Genomic DNA, 23,279 nt, shown 5'->3' with positions numbered 1-23,279 from the left:
CGGCGAGAAGCGGCGCAGCGAACCATCCCATCTCCCTCCCAGCCACCCCCTCCCACCCGCCCCGGCCCGGGGCTCCAGGGCCGCGGCGCTGAGGGCCGGGCCGCTCCCAGAGCTCCGGCCTCGGGGCTTCCGCTCCTCTCCGCCCGCTCCGCTCCGCTGCTGCCGCCTCCACGCCGGGACTGCAAGTGAAGCCCCGCCACCGCCGCCGCCTTATATAGGCAGCCTAAGCCCCGCCCCCCCGGGCGGCAGCCAATGGGAATCGAGCGCCAAGGTTCCTCATTGTGAGGAAACAATGAGGGGCGGGGCCAGAACGTAGCGGAGCGATCTGATTGGTCGAGAGGCAGCGGGTCAATGACATCACACCCCGGGCATTACCAAAGCTTAGCAAAAATGAAACCCTATAAAATAGAAAAATTACATTTAAAACGCCACTGGAGTGTGGCATTCAGCAGCGGCCGCTCTTTATTGGGGCCAGCTGCACCAGGGGATTTCTCCTCTGAAATATCCTGTGTGCCGAGCGCTCCAAAGCTCCTGTTCACACGCTGTGCTTTGCATCCTTTTGCATTGCTATCATTCGATTCAACGCTGCCCTTAACTCCCCGCTGGACGCTGCAAAGAGCGGTCTCAGAGCTCCGGCAGCCCTCAGCTCTCGAGTGGTTATTCGGAAGTGTTGTCACCCAAGGGGGACCTCACGGAACCGAGCGTCCATTGTGACACAGTTTGGCCTTGACAAAACAAATATCAGCCAAGGCATTTCGTGTGCTGTTAAGTTTGATTTCTGCCACTTTTATTGTGTTCAGGCGCCATGGGGACACTCGAGGGGTCTCCGTCCCTCTCGGCCCGGGAAATGCGTGTGGGGGCTGGGGGCCAGGGGGCTGCGTCCCTCTCAGCCCTGGGGTGACCGCCGCAGCATCCCCTGGCGTGACAGGGACAGAGATCCCCCCACCCCCGATCATTTCCCAAGAGGAGAGGTGTGAAGACCCCCCAGGATCCCCCAGGATGCAGAGGGACAGCGACAGCCCCGGGCCATCCATTGCTCCTCACCCCAGCTGAGGCCTGGGGGCCTCCAGTCTCCCTCCAATTTATGCCGGCATTGTTTCTGTGCCCCTCCGATTTAGGGGGGCAGGGGATAGTGGCTGCCCCATTCCACTTTTGGGGCAGCTGGCATGGCCTCTCTCTTTTTTAGATTTGGGGTGGGGGCATGGGGGGGGGGGGGGTGGCACAGGCTCTCCGACCCCCTCTGATTTTGGGGTGCCGCCACAGCTTCCATCATCCTGTGACTGGGGGGGCGGGGGTAGTCTCTGCCCCCCTCCATTTTGGGGGGCGCAGCACTGTGGCCATCCTCACAGCTCCCGGCCCTTCTCTGTCCTATTTACCACTGCCGGGCCGGGGCTGCTGTCTGTCCCCCTCCAATTTGGGGGGCTGATGCAGGCTCCATCCCCCTCCTATTTTGGGGGCCCCTGCACTCTCTCCCTCCCTCTCTGATTAGGTGGTTCGAGGGGACAGCTCTCTCCCCATCCCTGTCTGATTTGGGCTCGGGGGGAAGCCGCGACTTTTTTCCCATCCCACTCCGATTTGGAGGGGCTGGTATTTGCTTTATTCAGCCCGCTGGCTGTGCGGGGATGGCTCCTCCAAACACGCACGCACCCCAGGCACACAGCAGTTTGCAAGATATGGTTGCAATTTATGCATCTTCATCCTTTTCCCCAGAAAAGGTGAGGTTATGCAAACTACGTCTTAGAACTTGTTATCAGCACTAGCATAGGCGGAGCGCAGGCGCGGTGCTCCCTGCTGCTCGCGCTGAGGAAGGCTCGGTGGTGGTTTTGATGAAGGCTGAACGTCTTCCTCGCTTTGCGCTTTCCAGCTTCCTTTCCTGGGCATGCGCAGTCTCTTGCTAGCTGTTCCAGCGTTTTCTCCACTGGATCTCGCAAGCTTCTGTTCCCTATCTTTTGCCAAGTTCTTCAGCGAGCTTCTACGCTGCTTCCGGTGTATCTAATTCTCGCGTCAGGATACTAAAGGATGCCTAAGTACAATGGTTTTAACTCTTTCACCCGTGACCCAGGGTCCATCTTCAGTGTAGCCTTTTGACTGCCCAGTGTGTACCTTTGAAGGGCCTTCAAATAAATACCTCCTTTGATTCTCTTATTCTTGTCTAGTCTCTGTGTTTTAGGTGGCCCCCTCAGGCATCACCCCTGCCCCAGCTGGGCAGAGGAGAGAAAATTTATTGAAGACTTCCTTAGTTGACATAAGGACCGGGAAAAAATACTCCAAGGGCAAAGCAGGCTCAACTTAGAAGTAGAAAGTCAATTTATTACTAAGAAAATCAGAGGAGGATAAGGAGAAGTAAAATAAGCCCTTAAAAACACCTTTTTTTTCCCCCAACCCTTTCCTCTTTCCAACCGACAGTGCAGGGAGTCAGGGCATGGGGGTTTGTCGGCAGTTCGTCACCCGAGATCTTCTTCCACTGCTCAGGGAGACAAGTCCTTCCCCTACTGTCCCGTGAGGTCCCTCCCACAGGAGACAGTTCTCCGTTAGTTTTATTTCTCCTGAATTTATTATTAATCAAATCAGATTAGGATAATGACAAAACCAAATTTTATAAACAGCTTACTCCCACCCCTCCCTTCTTCCCTGGCTCAGTGACTCCTGATCTTCTCTAGCTCCTTGGCTGCTGCAGTATAGGGAGATGAGGAAAGAGCATTGTGGTTAGTCCATCACATGGTTGTCTCTGCCACTCCTTCCTCCTCAGGGAAAGGATTCCTCACACTCTTCCCCTGCTCCAGTGCAAGGGAGAAGACTTTGTCCCAAGGGAGACAGTCCTCCAGGAACTTCTCCAACGTGAGTCCTTCCCAGTGGTTGCAGTTCTACACAAACTGCTCCAGTGTGGGTCTCTTCCACAGGGTCAGTCCCTCAGGAACAGGCTGCTCCAGAGTGGGTCCCTCACAGGGTCACAAGTCCTGCCAACAAACCTGCTCCAGTGTGGGCTCCTCTCTCCACAGGAGTCTACTCCAGTGTGGGCTTCACACACGGTCACAGTATCCTTTGGGCATTCACCTGCTCCAGTCTGGGTTCCTCCATGGGCTGCAGGTGGATCTCTGCACCCCTGTGCCCTCCATGGACTGCAGAGGCACAGCTGCCTCACCATGGGCTGCCCCACAGGCTTCAGGGGAAACTCAGCTATTGCACCTGGAGCAACTCCTGCCCCTCCTTCTGCCCAGACCTGGGTGTCTGCAGGGCTGTTCCTCTCACATGTTCTCACTCCTCTTTCTGGCTGCAATTGATGTTGCACAGCGACTTTTTTCTCCTTCTAAGTGCGTCATCACACCATCTCTGATGGGCTCAGCCTTGGCTAGCGGTGGGTCCATGTTGGGGAATAGAATTATTGGGATCAATAAAAGAACTGTGCAAGCAATTGGGCTTGTGTGTGTGAGAGACATTTTCCATGGGAAAGTCCCTGTGTGAAGGAAACAAACAGCCTGAGAAAACAGATAAGGAGTGAAAAACTTGCAGCTGTGCAATCTGGGAGTGATACAAAGGAGTTGAGCACAAAATTCTTTTGATCATAACAAGACTGTGGAAACTTGCCAATGTAGTCCAATTATGTAGAAATAGAAATGTGTCTTGATAAGCTTTAAGCCACTTAGGAGCTAACAAGCCGGTATACTATATAAGTGCCTTTAGACTGCTAATAAAACAGAGCTCATTTATCAACCATATTGGTTTGGATTTCTGTTTCTCACTCCCTCCGCCGGGGATCCGGGCTCCTCGTCCCGCGCGGCTTTCAATAGGTCCATCCTGGAGCCAGCTGAAATTGACTCTGCTGGACAAGGGAGAAACTTCAGCAGCTCCACACAGAAGCCACTGCTGCAGTCTCACTGCTACCAAAACCTGGCCATGCAAACCCAATGCAATACATCATAAAAGCATCAGTTTTCTTTGGCAAATTGGGTGCCCCAGCTGAGTGCTATCAGTTGGAGCTGAGTCTCTGCTCATGCTGTGTAAAGAGTGTGTCTCCCCTGAGCTGGACACACACCTCTACCCTGATGGCTCTTGCGGAGATCTGTTTACCCACTGCTTTTCTGATCCCATACTGTTCCCCCACCTTTCCCCTGCCCCTAGCCCTGGCCACTCCCTTGGGCTCTCCCTATTGGTTCCTGTACCCCAACTCTGCCCATGTATTAGGGACCGAGTCCGGACAGCTGGCCGGATAAACGACACGTACACCGATACGATTAAGCATCGTTCTCCCTTTATTGTTCACCTATGCAAGCTTATATCTACTTTTGCAAAGATTCACGCCCAGTCCCTCTAGACGGCCTCTAATCAGCAGGGGAGATGACCAGTGTATACCTTGCAAAGGACTCTCAGGGCTGCCTGCAGCAAGGTGCTTTCCAGGCCTGCCTGCAGCCACGGGCCTGTTCAGGGGCTTTTCCTCAGCAACCCTGGATTGTCCAATCTTTCCAGGGGTTTCATATGCCCCTATTCCATAAGGAATCCCTCTACATCCATGTACCGCCCCTGAGAAAACCCCCTGCGCCTGAATCAGGAGGTCTCTCTGCCTCTGGAGATCATCGGGATGGGATGTAACCTTTAAAGGTCCTCTGAAACCCTCAGGGAGGGATCCTTCTTGCCTCCTTCGCCATCACTGAGTTGTAGAGCTGATCGCTGGCGGGACCAAAAGTGTGGGGCCGTCCGAAAAGGACTCTGGGAGGACAGAATGGCTGCCCTGCCCTAAGCAGCCCCGCGGTGCTCCCAGGGAAAGCTGCAGCTTGCTAAACTGAACCTAGCACTGCAACAAATGGCATCCCAAAGTGAGGCATCTGAGAAGAAGTGCCGTGGAGAGCCTAGTCACCTTTGGGAAACCATTTCCCCGACACAAAACTTGCATTTCAGTGAGACAACTGAAGGGACAGCCAGTAGCCCCTTGAGAAAAGTAACGCTTTTAAAAAGGGGTCAGCTGGACAGTGACGGATCACACCAAATGCCTTAAGTTGATTCCCCATTCTGGAAAGCCCTGAAGAGGAGCCTGGCAGGACTGGTAAGAGAGTGGGAGACTCTTTGTGCTGGTAAGCCTCAAAAGGGAGCCGGGAAAGGCGTGGTTCAGAGGATCGTTTTTTTCTTTTTAGTTTTATCCTTTTGCCTTGGTTTGGGTGGAGGGTTGGGGGTGGGTTCTTGTCGAGGTGAAGGAGGTCGCACCTCATATGAAGCCCCGGCAAGAAAAAAACCCATCCCTAACAAGAGAAGATGCAAGTTCAGTGCCCCCAGTTTGGGAGTTTTTTAAGATTAGCAGTGCGTGAGAGGCCCTTGCGCGCGAGAGATAAAAAGAACTAACCTTTTTTTTTTTCACTCAGTCATCTGGAAACAGAAACCTCTGGTTCTCTCCCTCTGATCCTCGGGATAGATCGGAAAATGTTCTGACCCTTCTGTGTCTCCCTTGTCCCCTCACCGAGCTACGGCTGATCACCCCGGCCCTCCCTAAACCCTTATCCCGACCTCCCAAACTCCTGTCGTGTCGGCTCTAAACAGAAGCCAAGATGGTGGCAACACATGGCGAGCCACGCCACACTTCTTTCTTCTTGTACTCCGTATCTTCCCACGCGTGTGAAAACCCTTGGCCCCTCCTTAGCCCTACCCCATGTGTCGCTTGGTGTTCCTGCATCAGTCCCCCCCACCCCGAGACACAGAGTGCCTGTGTGCCGAATCCCTTCCCCACAGCGGTGTGTGTGCTCCCGGCAGCCCCTCCCCCCGTCACTGGCTTTCCCATTCTGGCTGCGGCCCCCCCTCCCTCCCCGGGCCGCCTGGGCCGCCATGGCAGCAGGCAGCGCCCATGTTTACGCCCCTGTTCACCCGCGAGCCCGTCCCATTCCATCCCTATCTCAGCCCCTCCCTGCCATCTCCACTGGTTTCCTCGCTTCCTGAACCTGGAAGTGCGTGTGGCGCCGGCCTGGCACGAGACCCCCTGGCCCCCGCCGGCACTGCTCCACTGGGGCTGCGCAGCCTGCTACAGTCCTACCCTGGGCCACCCTCCCTCCCCCTCTGCTGGCCAGCTTGGGACTGTGGCACGAGAGCAGCGCCAGCACTGAAAGTAAGAAAAAAAAGGTGGCGGTGGCTTGGCAAGAGATGCCCCAGCCTGCCTCCCTGCTGGCCCTGGCCCCAGGACTGCGGATTGCGTGGGGCGGGCCTGGCCACAAGTAGTTAAGTATCGGTGTGGGAGCGGCGGCTGCGCCGGCGAAAAGGGCTTGGCCCAGGGACCGTGCGACCCAGCCTTCCCCAAGGATCGGCATGGACCAGAAGTGAAACAAAGAGAAACCAAAAAGATGCCGCCACAGCAGAAGAAAGAACGCGATAAGCTACAAAAGCAGCTGCTGTGTGAGAACTCAAACAGCACCAATCTCCAAAGTCAACAATAACCAGCCACCTCATCATTTAAAATTTAACTATTTTGCATTGTTTTATCATTTTTTATGTTGTATAAAGATTATGCCTTTCCCTTTTCAATTTAATATGAAAGGGGGAGATGTGGTGATCTGTTTACCCACTGCTTTTCTGATCCCATATTGTTTCCCCCACTTTCCCCTGCCCCTAGCCCTGGCCACTCCCTCGGGCTCTCCCTACTGGTTCCTGTACCCCAACTCTGCCCATGTACCACCCCTGAGAAAACCCCCTGCGCCTGAATCAGGAGGTCTCTCTGTCTCTGGAGATCACCGGGATGGGATGTAACCTTTAAAGGTCCTCTGAAACCCTCAGGGAGGGACCCTTCTCGCCTCCTTCGCCGTCACTGGGCTGTAGAGCTGATCGCTGGCCGGAGCAAGAGTGCGGGGCCATCCAAAAATGAAAAGGACAGAATGGCTGCCCTGCCCTAAGCAGCCCCACGGAGCTCCCAGGGAAGGCTGCAGCTTGCTAAACTGAACCTAGCTCTGCAACAGGCTCTGGAAATGAAAGACAACTGCAGAAGAACAAGGTCTCTGAGAGAGAGAGACGTTTAAACACTCAAAGAGAGATGCAGGGACCTTTATTGTTTATGGTAGTTGACAGCACTGATGTGTTGGCTTATCCAACACAGTGCCAGGTTGAGTGACTGTAAAAATCTCTGGCTGAACATATGGATTTCATCAGGTTTTGTGGCTTCTTGTTTCATGTCTTAGTCTTTTTCTCTTTCTTTTTTTTTTCAAGTACCATTGCTAGGCTATGAATTAATGACAGATGTACTTGGTTTTGCAGATTCTGATGATTATTTAGTGTTTATTATTTTTATAGCTCCTCGAGGCATCAGGGTCAGGACTCTTCTTTCACTTACACATGACTTTAAGGAATAGTATTTCACCCACTGGTTACACTGGAAGCATATCTAAAAGGAATAATTTCATGCTCAAATTAGAATTTCTATGATTTTTTTTCTCCAGAAAATAAGAGTGTGTTGCTTAGTGTTTCATATGTTTCAGCAGGCAGCACTCTAGTTATTTACAATCATCGAGATTTAATTTTCCATTTTCATTTATAAGATTAGTATTTGAATCAATTGACTCTGATTGCCAGTGGCAGGGAAACTGAGACAGTTTTGCAGAAACAAGGATACTTGAAGCAGAAAAGTCTTTATCTCACATTTTGATCATTTAGCAGCTTTTTGTTTCTCACACCTCCTTGTTTTTTTCTCCCCTCTTTTTCTGACAAGGGTGTTCATGCAATCTTCAGCATGACTCTGTTGTGCTTGCCCTGGCATCTGCATTTCAGAGCTACTTACCCCTTGCAAGGAGAAGGTTGTTCCTGGGTACCTTTCCAAGGAAACTCATGCTGAAGCTATTCTGAGAGCAGCTGGCACTTTTTGGCTTTGGGCTCTGTGTCAGGGCTTGTCTGTTAGCATCCACCAGGGATGTGCAAATCATCACTGATGTAATTGTGTTGGTTTCACTTCTAGAGCTTTTACAGGGGATTATTGTAAGAGGTGGTGTCTGTTACTCATCTTGTTCATCACTTGTTACATGGTGGGATAGGGGTGGGTGTGGAACACTGTTATTAAAAGCAGAGATAGATCTGTCACTGAAATTTCACTAGTTTCTTTCAGTTTCTTTCAGTCTGTCAGTTTCTTTCAGTTTCTTTCTTTCTGTCCAGTTTCTTTCAGTTAATACTGAAGCTTGGACTTTTTATAACAAAGGGTAAAAGTAATATCTGTCTTTGTTTAATGTACATCTTTTGCTTTATATAAGCACAAGCCTAATGTTTATTTCTGCTGTATTGGCTTAGACTATTTTTCTAATATTCCCAAAAGTACGAAGATAAAGAATAGTCATCTAATTATCAGACTAATGAGCTCAAAACTCACTTTTATGCTCCAATATGTTTCTTTCCATATTATTTGGTGGTATAAAATTTTATTTTGTCTTCTGTATATCTATAAACTAAACAGAAGAAGATAGTACACTACATGATGCTACTAATTTCCATTTAAAAACCCCAAACAAACATATCTTTATTTTATTGTTGTTCCAAAGGCAATTTTAGGAGTCTTCCTGTAAAAGCAAGGTCCCATATGTATCTCCACAGATCTGGAAGTTTTTGTGTGCTAGACACTTGTGCCAAGACGGCAGACCTGGCATTCTCCAGCCTTGCAGTTGAAAACATTACCTGACTGCTGCCAGCATGGTTTTATTTCAATCACTGCACTGAGGTTGTGCAGGGGAAGTGTGAGTTATTCTGGAGTACAAGCTGGCTTTCTTTGAGACTTATTCCCCGCTGTTAATTCACCTGGCTTGAAGGTCAGGCAGGTCCTGAATGTCAAGGTTCACTCAGCAGGAATCCTGGTTTTTCTCCTGCCCCCACCTTCTGTGCAGTTCCTCTTCCAGGGCTTTGTTCCGACTCTAGCCCTTTCCTGAACTAGGAAAAGGGCCATGGTGCCCTTTCTTCTTGCAGTCCCTCACTGGGTGACAATTTCTTTGGTCAGCAGCACACTCTATTGCTCCTGCCCTAAAACTGCATCAGGATCCTCTTGTATTTTTCCAGCCCCTCTATAGCTCATGGACAGTGGCCATATCAAAATATTCTCTCAGCTTTCCAGTGATCTCAGGTCAACACCTTATAGGCCTACAGAGAGATCAGGAAGTCATTTTCCCCCAAGATGAGGTGTGCTGGTTTGGCCCAATTTAGAAATATATCCTCTGAGAGAAGGCACAACCACCCCTCCCCCACCAGGTTCAGGAAAAAAAAAGAAACTTTTTCCTCGAAGAAAAGCAAAAGAGATAAAAACTATTTATTTAACAAACACATGGGAAAAGGATAATAATGCTAAATAATAAAACCTCTCACTGTGGAGAAAAACCCAGGAAAATGTTAGAGTCCTCCCTTTGGTCTCCCTCCTCGGAGCTGGGACTTGGCCCAGTGCCAGGCCCTCTGTGCTCGGTGGAAAGGCCTCCCAATGTGTTCTGATATTGAAGCAGTCCAGCAGAAAAAGGGAAAAAATCTGAAATTCCAGGAAAAACAAAGTTCAACTCTGTGGAGGGAAAAAAACCTGAAAAAATGGCTGAACAAGCAAGCAGGGTGCTTTCTCTGCTCCCGCTCTCCCAGCCGCAGAACACAGAAGCCAAAAAAAAAAATGCAGAGAACGAGAGTGTGTTATCTCTCTCTGCATCCTTGAGGGTTTTTTTTTTTTTCTTCTCTCTCCACTCAGGCTCAGTTTAAAAGCATAGAAAGGTATATATACTAATTTCTGGGCATAGTGCAGCAATAGGGAATACAACATCAAGTCACCCCAAGACATGAGGGCACTGAGGAACATCTGGAGGCACCTCTGGCATCTGGCCAGGATCTGTCTCTGTGCTCTGCATTGGAATCGCTCATCTGATCCATCTTCTGAGCATCTGTTGAGCTGCCAGAAAGTCGTACACCTGGCGCATTCCATGTCCCTCCCCAGCCCTGGACTCCAAAGGCAGCTCTGGAGAAAGGCTGTAGAGCTCCTGTGGCTCTGGGGACCCCCAGGAGCAAAGAAGAGATTCTGCAGTGAGGGATAAAAGTCTAATGAGATCTGACAGCAGCACTTGTGCATTAGTTAGCCACCTGTGGTGTGACCTGATGCAGGAGAAGAGAGAGCACAGCACATCCCTTACAGAACACCTTTTCTTGTGTGTCAGCTTTTCCTTCACAGGTTGCATGGAGTCTGTGTGTTGTGCAACACTCTCCTCCTGCCAGTCCCTGGGCAATTCATGCTTGTTAACCATCTTCCCTTTTCCTGTTTCTCTGAGGGCTTTTCTGGATGCTTTGTGGGGCTTTTCTGTCTTTATCATTTTGTGGGCTTTTTGTCATTCCCTCTTTCCTCCTCTTGCCCTCCTCACACACAAATCCTATAAAGAAGCTGGTCATGTCTGTCTTCTTTTATGCTGCACGTACAACGCTCAAATCAGGAAAGTAAAGAAGTTCATCAGCCTACTGAGATGTCTGAGAGCTTTCTTTCTGGAACTCCCTCCGGGGTCTATTGTGGGATATCACCAACCAGGGTGATACAACAGGTCTAGATGATGACAAGCATCCTCTTTGCACAGAAATGTCCCTGCTAAGAAAGGAACATACCAGATAAACTGAAACTACTGATTTCAATAAGTTAAAAAAAAAAAAAAAAGGTTGGAAGGGAGAGTACCCTTTACACCCCTTCCTAAAATAATTTTTTAACTCTTCAAGTTCCTTGTCACTCAGAGCATTCCAAAACCAGTTACTTGTCATTGGTGCTGCTTAGTGATAGCATGCATCAAATCCATTCCTGGTAATCATAAAACAGGCAATACAGCCAGCACATGTGATACAGCTCTCTTGCTATTCCTGTTCTTTAGACTGAGAGTTATTGTTGAAAAAAACTACAGACTCCTGAATATCATTTTAGAGAACTGATAAGAGGCACAACCTTCTCTCTCACCACCCATCAACCACATCAAATTAATTATGACAGCTCAAGCTTTTAACCCCTGATAAAACAGGAGTTGCCTGATCCCTGTCATGTAACATGAGCTGGCTACTAAGCCATGGAGCATGAACACCTCCTGTTTCTGTTTGGGGCTGTTTTTTGGTTGGGTGGATGGTTTCTCAAGCAGCCATACCCTGAAACACTGCCTTTCATTCATCCTCTTGCCTGCACAGAACAAGCCACAGCCACCATGCAGGGCTGTTCTGACATGCTTGGTGTTCTGCAAACACACACCCAGCAAGGGGAAAGGTGCCTTTGTTTCCTCGACTGATGTATTTTGTTACATCCAGCTTAATCAGAGCTCACTGCAAAAACTGGCAGAGCCAGCTGTGCTGCTGATGGATGAGTGAGCTGGAGGGTTGCTGATCTGTCTGGGCTGGGACTGAGTTAACCAGAGTCAGGGAGTTGTTACACCCTTCTCATCCCTCATTAGCATTTCCTGGGTGCACCTTCAGCACCTCAGGATGGAGAAAGCAGTTCACTGGTGAATCCCTTGCTTACACTGTGTCTCCACTCCTCCCTGGTGAATAAGGTGAATTAACCCCTCTGATATGTTTTCCTTAGCTTCAGGAAGAAACAGAGATCTGGACATGCACAGACATTCTCCTTCATTATCAACAAAATAAATTTGAATACACAACAAAGCAAAATGGAAAATAAATCTCCCCAAACCCAACTGCAGAATGCCACTATAAATTGTCATGGATTTCAAAGGAGCTGTGCCCTGCTCCAGGACTTTCCAAAACCCCTTTTTGATGAACTATGCAGCAGCAGTATGGTCACCTCAGTGTTCTGCTGAAAGAATTTGACTGTCATTAAAAGATGTTCAAGAAAAGAAAAAGAACAGAGAGAAATACCTCATACAGTTGCTTTGCACCTTATTCAAGTGAAGGTTGAGTGTTACTATTCTGCTTCGGTAGCATTTTGTGCTGCTGTAATTGACTGTGCCAAGTAGATGGCAGCAAAGAATCCTTTCGAAAGGAGAAATAAAAGGAGACAATGTGCCAAAGCAGTGCAGGGCAATAAGCTGAAATCGCAGTACAGAGTAAGGCATTGGTAATTGGGTGCATCCTAGAACTGCTATGTAAGTGTGTCAGACCACGCAGTGCAATGCTGCAGGAAGATCTAAGCTTTCACAGAGCTAATTCAGTGGATTAAATCTCACATGTTTGCACAGCTTTGAAAATGGAAAACAGCATATAATGCTTTTTCACAGCAGCTAACTTTAGATCCACAAGGACAATCTTATTAGGCTGCATCTAGAGCAGTGATTTTCAATTTCTTTTCGTTGCAGTCCTTAACAATTTCTTACTTCAGGTGAAAAATCCTGTAAGCAGAATTCAAATACACTGTGAAAAGGTTTGCTGCTCTGAGGTACACCTTGCAGCACCCTTAGAGGTACCCGTGGATTACAGGATAAGATTATTGCTGTATGTTTGAGGAGGAATGGAGAAGTTGTCCCAGTGCGCCTTTCAGGACTGAAGGGATGCGCTGTGCCAGCCTCTGGACAAGCTTCCCTCTTTTCAGGGACTGCAGAAGGGCTCTGTAAAGACAGGTCTGCTCTGGCTGAAGCTGCCCATTGGAGGAGGAGGAAGTCTAACTATATTAATTACTGTCCTAATCATTCATTCTAATTACTATGTGAACTTCACAGAAATTTAATAGACACACACACCCCCTACTGCCCCCATCCTTCTCCTTTCCTGAGAATGAACAACATGCTCACAGATTATCTCAGTGCAAATTCTTATTTATCTAATTAATACTGGCAGAGAGGAGGGCTATCCTACCCTGTTTTTCTCATTTGTTTGTTCTCTTTCACCTGGCCTTACTCAGATCAGACACAGGACACCACAATCACCACATGAGCTTTTCTCTGGACTCCTCATCTTTTGTAACACACTTTAAGCACCTCTGAACTTTCTCTGAACTATGTGTAGTTAAGGTGACCTCGCTGTTTCCTCAGTGCTCTGAAAGTGACAAATTTATTTCCTTACAAAGTCAGTGTGTGTTAAGAGGCATCAGGAGTGGCTGAAGGGAAATGTGGAGATGAGATCAGGTGGCTGCAGATGGAGGCCAGGACTCCAACTCATGTTACTGCTTCCTTACTTGGAAAGACACACTTGGAAAGACACACTTGGCAATCCCATGTGTGAATCTGGGTGAGAATGCCCCGCACCCCAGCTAAAGAAACTTTCTGAGCTAGGAGTGAAAGGGATGAATGATTGGAGTGGTTCAAGAGGATTGGGAAGATCAGATAAAGAGGAAAAGTGTTTATTGCAGAAGTTGTCTATAAATAGCTTTGGGGCTTATGCATGGGGTTTTATTTTTTGCATGATTTGTATCTTCATGAGGTATTGCATCATTTCAGTGTCTTCTTACAATACTGAAATATTCCTTTTCTTCACAAGATAATTATATACAGTAGCTAATTTGTACCAGGTAAAATATCCACTCATCAAAAACTTTAACATTTATGCTGTAGTAATACAAGTAACACTCAGTCTAATATACTAAAGAAGGTATCTCAATTATCATTAAGAAACAACTGTCCATAATACTTTAAAAACCCTCAAATGTTTTATTTCATACTAAAGTAGACTACTGGCAGTACTGTTACTCTAATGTTATTGTTACTAATGAAAAATCATTAAAGAATAACTTCTTTTTAAAAAAATGCAATGTTCTGGTTGACACTTCATATTTCAAAGTGCAATTTAAAAATGGCAAATTCCCTAAAGCAATTTTCTCCAATGACATTTTATGAGCTCTGCAAAACAAAACCAAAGGAAAACTGGTTTCCACAAACTGATTTTCATTCGTCTTTTAACCAAAGACAAATTTCAAAACTTAAACAAAAAATAGAAATAAAAACTTCAATCAGCTCTGCTAATGAATCTCTGCTCTATTTTATAGCTAGATTATACAATAGAAACATATTCTATTGGAAGGGACCTTAAAGCTCATCTTGTTCCAACCCCCTGCCATGGGCAGGGACATCTTCCATTATCCCAGGTTGCTCAGAGCCCCATCCAACCTGGCCTGCAACACTTCCAGGGATGGGGCAGCCACAGCTTCTCTGGGCAAAAGAAGCAGACAGGATGGGATCCCTTCTGGCTTTTTTGTAAAAGAAAGGCTGCAATAACGTTATCATTTATAAAATGTTCCTGCACTGGAATTTATTATGATAAGAGATAAAGTACAAGCCACCTTTAGGATTTAATAACAGCCACAGAGTTGGTATAAATTGCTTTAAATATCTGAAAATTTTATCACCTCTTCCCTCTCTGCTGAGGAAATTGAAACAGCAGGGAGTGCTAGGAGAATGACAGAGCTGGGCACAGAGAGCAGGCATCATAACTTCCAGGTCTTTGTGTTCCTTGGTCCAGTGGTTAAAGTACAGGTAGTAAAATGAAATGGACCATGAGGAAGCTTTTATTTAAACACAATAGCTCAAGAAATGAATAGGAAACATATTCCAATTTAGAGAAAGTGCTTTAGAGTTGAATTGATTCAGGAGCGATGCACGTGAAATCTTTTCTCTTTAAAAAGATTTGTGTTCATGGTATTGAGCTTTTAGAACTCATGTCACAGTACTAATAACCCTGACTGGGATCCAAGGCTTTAGTGGTAAAAATAAACTGTGTTCAACACAGTGCCATGAAACCATTTGTTAGATGAACAAGGAGAAAAAAAATAGAGCTAAATCAAGCAGACATTAATCTGGCATTTAAAGCAGGTCAGACAAAGCAATGCATTTTATTTTTATATTTTATTCATGCTACTTCCTTCCCCTCTCTCCACCTCTGTTTAGAATATACAAATGATTGAATCACACAAATTTTGCTTCCAGGCAATCTAACTCACAGCAACAAGCAGAACAATTAGGAAAAAAGCCATTAAGATATTAATCTAGAGTAGGAGAGTGCCCTTCTTACAGAATCCAGAAGAATGGGGCTCCAAGGACAGAAGATGCCCCAGCCTAAAATATTAAATTAGACTCTGAGAATGTGATGCAGTTTGTGGTAGCTGGAAGTTGCCAAAATGTATGGCTAAACATCACCCCTCAAGTGTGTGTTTAATTTGCTCTGCTAACTGTTCCTTTGAACTCACAGCAAGATTTCAAAACCATCTTTATCTGGTACTTCCTTTTGGGGCCTGTTTCAAGACATTTGGGCATCTTGTGCCCAATGATGCTTTTTCAAGCCTCTTTAAAAAAATTTATTTAATTGATGTACATATTTTTTTCCTTGATCCCTTTAATAATGAGTTTGAAGCAGATTTTACGAGCTCCTTTTTCAAGATGCCAAAGCTACCACTAGGCAGAGATGTCAAAGTCCTAGTTTTAAAAATCATGTTCAAGATTTAATTAATATTTTAGTTAAGATAAATATTTAGTTAAGATTTTGTTAATATTTCCACTGAAATCATAAGACCATTTTTATGTAGCTTTACTTAGAGCCCAGCTGGGATGTGCATGTCCACAAAGGTATACTGTCTCCTGGGGAAATTCCTTGGAGTTTCAGAAAGAATGATGTAAAAAAGATATTTCACACTTTTTGCAAAATGCTGGAAATCTGCTTGGTTGGGTATATGCACAGATTTACTTCTTACAAAATGGAGGGAGTCTTGCTTATTTATAGCAACACCTGTTTTCAAAAAGAATGTGGACCTTGATCGAACAGACCTTTAAATCCTCATGATTTAAACTGTACCCAGGTGTGCAGTTTTAGCTAATACACTGGTAAAGGCTCACAGTTTTTATTTGTCAGGAAAAGTGCATGTCAGAAAAATGTCTGCAAGCCTTCATGTATATTTTTACATCATTCCTGAAGTGCTATGGCTTTAGTAAATACAGCTAAGAAAACAAACTTTGAGGGACTATATTCACACATTGAGAGTATTTTTAGAATTTTCATCTGCTTTAAATGATCTGCAACTTAAAAAAAGTTTCTGAAAAGCTGGAGCAACATATTTGAAAAATGGTAGGCAGCTGAAGAAGAAAAACGTTTCTGGAAGTAAACAGTTTCAAAAACTCCTAGTCTCTCAGGATTCTTGTAAAATCAGATTGATTAGTCCTCCTACCACATTTATGAGGATGATATATTTTAATATATTCATTTTCCATTGGGAGAAACTGAGGTTTGACTAAAACAAAGTGAAGAGATCATAGTTAATGTACAACAGTCAAAAATAAACAACTGGGTACTTTACCTCATCATTCACCACGTAAAAGGTTCTTCAGCACTCAAGAATGATCAAAGCTTTGGCTAATAGTCAGAAAATACATATTAGGAGCAATTAATTTTGTGAGCACACTAACCCCCAGGGGTATATTTTCATCACAGCACAAAGTCAGTGTCACTTTGCAGCCCCCATCACCTGAGAAAGAAATGCTCCATCCCCTGTAAGAAGTGCTGCTTTGGAAACAGCAGAAAGCTTGAGAGGTGTATCTCCCCCAGAGAACTGATGCTGGCAGAACCCTTACCAAACAGAGTTAATGCTGCACCACCTGATGCACAATTGCAAGCCAGTGTTGTGTACATGCATTTCTGCTTTTCTGTAGAACAATGGATAATGCTCTTTTATACGCAGAAGGTTTTAGATCTCTTTTTCATACGTCTTGGAACTTTGCAGTGATTAATAGACAGCATATATTTTCACTACAGTTTAAAGTCGTGGCAGGAGTGCTCTTTTTTTTCCCTCAGAAGTCCCAGGAGCATTATGTTAGTTTTTTGTTCCTTTCCTCCTCAGACTGCAATATTCCATATATGTCCCTTGAAGGCTGACATTTTTACTGAAGCAAAGGTAGTAATAAATGTTTAGCAGTGGGATCGTTTCTTGCATGTGAATTCAATCTTGAAAGTAGTAAGAATGAGGGAAGACAAATTCCATTTTAAACATTTTAACAGCCTTCCTCTCAGTTACCCATGTCTTCCATTGTCAGCATGATACTAATTCTCTACTCCTCCACATTAACATTTCAAGATGCTAGGATAATCTTTTAGTAAAATAGATAAAGAAATTTTTTTAATATAAAATCTAGAGCTATTTTTATTGTTTGATTTTTTTTTTGTTTTATTCCTTTCTGTTTTAGCCAGGAATTCAATTGTTCAATTTCTTTTTTTTTATTTTCCCCAGTTCCCTTCAGAAAAATCTTATTAACACTCATAAAAAAAACAATAACATGCCACAGAAGCCATATGAAATTCTGCTGAAGAAAATGTCATGCTAGGAACCCAGTGAATAATGATGACTGTAGGTTTCAAAGCCAGATGACTGGTATGGACGAGGATTGCAAGGAGTTCAGGAGAAGAGAGACTCCTGCTGCCAAGTAAATCTTTCCCCTCAGGGTGGAAAGCTGTCATCCTGCCTCCGTTAGGACTTCCCTTCCCTTCTCTTCTGCCTAACGTTGATGAGCATTCAAACAATGCTTTTTTAACAACTTTGCAGGTCCAATAATTGTCGGACATTTGCATTTGTCCCGAAGACTCAGAACTCGCTGCTACAAGCAGGGTTTGAATGACACCTGGGGGGCTGCTCAACACCCATTTTTCTTTTCTTCAGCGTCGCTGCCTTCAGAGCCAAACTACTCTAAACAGGGAGGCTGAATCATGCAATGCATTTTCCATCTGAAGGGGAGGGCAATTGTTTTCTCCAGTTTCTTTCAAAGCTGGATGATAAATAAGCCTCCTTTTTGCATCAGAGCTCCTAACTTCAGCAAGGAGAGCGCTCAGCCTCCTGCATTGCAGATTTCAAAGGGGGGCAATTTCTAAGCCATGTATTGCAAAGCTTAGCCTAGGTGTTGTTTGAGAAAGGAGTGGATAGAGATGGGATGCTCTGTCCACGTCGGATAATCCACAAATCCACCAGCCATCCCTGGTGTTGTCTAGCATCTTCTATGGGTCTCTCCAACCTCTCCCCCCATTAAATCATTTAATTAAACTAAGCCTTTGCCTTTCCTACTCCACACTCAAACAGTGTTTCCTGGGGGTGTTGGTGATATTTTTTTTCTCCCTGCATCCTTTTAGACATGATGGAATAATTCATCTCACGTACTGTCTCTCTTCCCAAAATTTGTACACATATTCATCTTTGCTATGAAATCTGATCTTCTTACCAAACTTAATTCAGAAGTAGGAAAAGTAATCCTTCAAAAAGCCTGGATTGCTGAAACTACTTCTGGTGTCCAGAATATAAGAACTTCTAAACTCAAAAAGAGCTGCAAATAACAACAAATCTTCTTCAAGTTTAATTTCAAATATAATTTTTCTTTATAATTTTGTTTAACCACATGAGTAGTGAAATCAGTAGAAGATTATGACTTTGTTGGTTTCATTGCTTTCTCTACTTGTTATTTGTAATTTCTGAAAGTTAATTTCCTCTCTCTGTTTTTCTCTATCATGATAGGCAAGCAAATTTACCATTCTCTCAAGCTTTCTTTCTTTTCCACACTAACAAATAACTTTTTATGTGAGAAAAATGAGCATTCTCAGTGACCAATTACAAAACCACACAGGCAGCTTGGAGCTCCTTTTTGTTTTATTTTGCTCTGATTTTTTTTTTTTAAGTGCTAAAACTCAATCCAAATTCACCCACTCAGAAACCTCCTGAGGGCCATGCTTGCAGGGTCAAAATGGTAGAGCCTGACAAGCACCACAATTATCAATGAAGGTGTTTCCAGTTGTGCAAGAGGCAAACATACTAATTGCCCAAAAAGCACTTGCTAAAAGAGTATTTATGCATAGAGGAGGTTGATGCATTTCTCTCCTCTTGCCTTATGAAAATGGCTTTATGGCAGTACCTTGCTGTATTGCCCCCAAGATTTAACTGGATGTGCCATCCTATCAGCTTCTGTTGTAGCAGAACATTTCAACACAGGGTAGTGAAAATGAGGGCCTGAGAAACAAAGGTCATCACAAATCTGATCACATCACTGGAAGCTGAAGAGGTGGAAGGATTTAGTAGACAATGGAATTACTGAAAATCCATGCACACACATGACCTTCTCAGGTATTTTGGGCTCAATGCTCTGTTACTTCATGTGTGCACATGGCAGCCTGAGATGGAAATGAATAACATCATCTCACGCTTCAATAAATTGTTATTGTTTATTCCAAATGCAGTATTGTCTACCCCAGGTAATGCCATTCTGCAGTAATTAAATACAGCAGCATAGAAGAGAATGAAGCAGCTTGTTGGAAATGAGCTAGCACTGTAAGCTATCAGTGAGATTTTCTGAAGGCAAAATAATGATTTGTTGATATGATATTGTTCTGGTTTGGCCAAATTTAGAAATACATCCTCTGAGAGAAGGCAGGCTACAACCACCCCTCCCCCACCAGGTTCGGGGTAAAAAAAATTTTTCCTCAAAGGAAAGTGAAAGAGATAAAAACTATTTATTTAACAAACATACAGGAAAAGGATGATAATGCTAAATGATAAAACCTCCCGCTCTGCTGAGAGAAACCTGTGGGAAAATTCAGAGTCCTTCCGTAGATCTCTCTCCCCCTCCTTGGAGCTGGGATGGGGAGGTGGGCCCACCTCCAGGGCCAAGGCCTTGGTGGAAAGTCCTCCCAATGTATTCTGATGTTGAAACAGTCCAGCAGAGAGAAAAGGAAAAAAAAACAAAGTCCCAGGAAAACAAAAGTTCAACTCTCTAGAGGAAAAGGAGCTGAGGAAAAAAAACTGCCGAAAGCTGGCTGGAAAGGAACCAAGCCGGGTGCTTCCCTTCCCTCTCACTCTCCTTCCGCAGTTGGAAAAAAAAGGTCCCTATCTCTGTGGGACCTTCAACAAGCTGCAAACTGCTTTGAAAAAGTTTTGCTCAGGTTTTTCCTCTCCCCTCTCAGGCTCAGTTTAAAGGCATGAAAGGCACAAAAATTAATTTCTGGGCATAGGGCAGCGATATGGGATACACATCATAACGTCACCCCAAGACATTCCACCCCTTATCCCATATTGTTGGCTCAACGCCCAAACTAATATTCTAACTCTACACACACACATCAATACATACATATATATATACACAGCTGTGTACAAACAGTGACCCTCAGCAAGCAGTGGTATACAGGCATTCCACATTACAGATGGTTTTCACCCAACAATCAGATCTCCCTGTGGTACACAACGTGTTGTTCCATCTTTCTGCATTACCCACCGTGTGCAACCAGGTCCCTGAGCAAAGACAACTCCACGGATGGGTTTGTCTGTACTCGAGGCAGAATTTATCCACACAGTCTTTCCTAACAGACCTCTGACATGCACTACTGGGACCTTATCTCCATCTGTTGTATGCAGGGATTCAGATTGGGCTGGACCAGCTCTATTGGTGGAAGCTCGGGTGTTAACTAACCAGGTGGCCTTTGCTAGATTCTGTTCCCAATTTTTGAAAGTTCCCTGTAGTGGTTTTGATTCAAAATATTCATTACTTACTTATTGTCCTTCTGTGAGATAAGAATTAGGAGAAAAGCAAAGCAGGCACAAACCTTAAACAGTTGCAGTACAATGAAAGGGTTTTATTACTAATAGAATTAAAAGTAAAGAGAAAATAACAAAAAAAAATTAAAGCAAATTCCCCCCCCCCACCTTCCAGCAGGCGAGCTCCGACAAAAAAGAAATCCCGCCTTTCCGTACGGTTTAAATATGTAAATTGTGAGAAGTGTCATTGGTCTAAAAGACTGTCCATCAACTCAGGTTCAACCCAATACATTCCCCCACCCAGTGCCTTCAGGGTGGTTTTTAATAATCCACTGCACCGTTCCACTTTGCCTGCAGCTGGTGCATGGTAAGGGATGGGTACACCCACTCAATGCCATGTTCTCTAGCCCAGGTGTTAATAAGGCTGTTCTTGAAGTGAGTCCCATTGTCAGATTCAATCCTCTCAGGGGTACCGTGCCTCCAAAGGACTTGCTTTTCAAGGCCCAGGATGGTGTTCCGGGCCGTAGCGTGAGGCACAGGGTAGGTCTCCAGCCATCCTGTGGTGGCTTCTACCATTGTGAGCACATGGCGCTTGCCTTGGCGGGTTTGAGGCAGTGTGATGTAATCAATCTGCCAGGCCTCCCCATACTTGTATTTGGACCACCGCCCACCATACCACAGGGGCTTCACCCGCTTGGCCTGCTTGATCGCAGCGCATGTCTCACAGTCATGGACCACCTGGGAGATACTGTCCATGGTCAGATCCACCCCTCGGTCTCGTGCCCACTTCTAGGTGGCATCTCTGCCCTGATGGCCTGAGGCACCATGGGCCCATCGAGCTAGGAACAACTCTCCCTTGTTTCCAATCTAAGTCTACCTGTGACACTTCTATCTTTGCAGCCTGATCTACCTGCTTGTTGTTTTGGTGTTCTTCATTAGCCCGGCTCTTGGGGACATGGGCATCTACATGGCGGACTCTCACAACCAGCTTTCTTACTCGGGCAGCGATGTTCTTCCACTCTTCAGCAGCCCAGATTGGTTTTCCCCTACGCTGCCAATTAGCTTTTTCCTACTTTTCTAACCATCCCCACAGAGCATTGGCTACCATCCATGAATCAGTGTAGAGGTACAGCTTTGGCCACTTCTCTCAGCAATGTCCAGGGCTAGTTGAACAGCTTTGAGTTCAGTGAGTTGGCTTGATCCACTTTCTCCTTCAGTAGCTTCTGCAACCCGGACTCCATACGGCTGCTTTCCACTTTTGTTTCATCCCTACAATGTGACAAGAACCGTCGGTGAAAAGAGCATAGCATGTGTCTTCTGATGGCAGTTGGTTGTATTCCTACCAGAGCAAAAGAAAATAGATCCTGGGTCAAATGTCAGAAATAAATATTAATATCTAGCTATTGTCCCTTTGTACTTAGAAGGTCATGTCTGTGTTTAAATGTTTTTACATACATATTTTCTCTGTGTTGCTGTTACGTGGTAGTTAAAAGGACAGCACAAAACCATCCAGTCATCTTTCAACATCTTAGTCCAACTGCCTAGATTACCACAGGTACTTGAACTCTTTGATCTTTGTCTCAGTTGCACTACTGATTGGATGTGGTGTCTTCTTTTTGTTGTGGTCCTCATTTTTATTTTTGCCAGCTCACAATCAGAGGTCTTTGAAAGAGGAATAGCTAAAATAGCTGAGAATTGAAAACTGAAAAACCTTTGATCTTGATTTCTTCTGACCATTCATTTCTGCAGTCCTGCATAATTAGCAATGTAAGGTTCATTTTTGTTAAACTATGGCTATCTTAATTCAGGTGTGTTTACTGTGATCTGCATAAGGATTGAGTATCTTCCTGCAGTGAAACAATGCATGAAGGGAGCTCATCAGGGCAATTTAGGCTGCCCAAAAATTTGATTCCTTAGGTTGAATCATTTGCTATTAAAGGGTTCTATTTTGTTAAATTCTCCACACAGCCTGAGGATTTGACTGTTGGGAAGTGCAGCTTTCATAAAACATAAACCACACATCTTTTCACTCATTTAGATTACTTTTTAACAAAAGGATGATGATCTGCTCAAACATGCTCCTGTCTTTCATCTTACTGATGAATTAGATTGGGCAAATGCTGGAAATGGAGACCTACAGAGGCAAAGGAATAATATAGATCTTCTTGAGAAGGCTGCCCCACAGGTCCTGCCATTCCTAAAAGCCTACCACCCCCATGCACACAGATCTTGGGCCTGCTGGCTAGGCAGCTGGCAATCCACTGGGAAACTATTGCCCTGTGCTATTTAAACAGGATCATCCTAATTCTTGCTGAGTTGACTTCTGACTTTACAATGTTATAGCTTGAGGTTATTTTCCAAGTTGTTATTTTTAATCTTGATCCTCTTTTTCGCTTGTTGTCGCTGTCTCAATTTCACTTCAGTCTTTTCTTACATTGTGCGAGATGTAACAAAAGTTCAGCAAAAAAAAAAATCTTCTTTCAGAGCTTGCTGAGATCATACAGCCTGTGCTTCTAAAAGAGGGGCAGTGGTCAGGGATAGCTAAGCCCCTCTACAGTAGATCATGGCACAGTCATTTGTTCTGGAACTTTGTAAGTGTCTTGGAGCCCAAAATTTAATAATTAATTAATAATATTTAGCAGCTCTTTGGGGTTTAAGTCTGCTTCTAATGGTCTATTAAGAGTTTGTCACACTGAATGTTCTGCTGAAATGGTGAAACTTCCTACTCATGCAAAGACAGTCTATGGCAAGGATTATCTCAGGAAGAAATGTCAGTAAGGAATTGAAAATACATGAGGAAGAGCCTGTGCTATCAAACTGCAGAAAGAAAAAACATCTGCACTTGTAAAAAATGAATACTACCAAATGAGACACAGAAATGAGAACCAGAATATTGTGGCTGATATTATGATGA

The sequence above is a fragment of the Aphelocoma coerulescens genome, chromosome 1A (genome assembly GCF_041296385.1).
Source record: "Aphelocoma coerulescens isolate FSJ_1873_10779 chromosome 1A, UR_Acoe_1.0, whole genome shotgun sequence".
Taxonomy (NCBI): domain Eukaryota; kingdom Metazoa; phylum Chordata; class Aves; order Passeriformes; family Corvidae; genus Aphelocoma; species Aphelocoma coerulescens.
The sequence above is the reverse complement of the archived record's forward strand: the minus strand, read 5'-3'. Positions refer to the sequence as shown.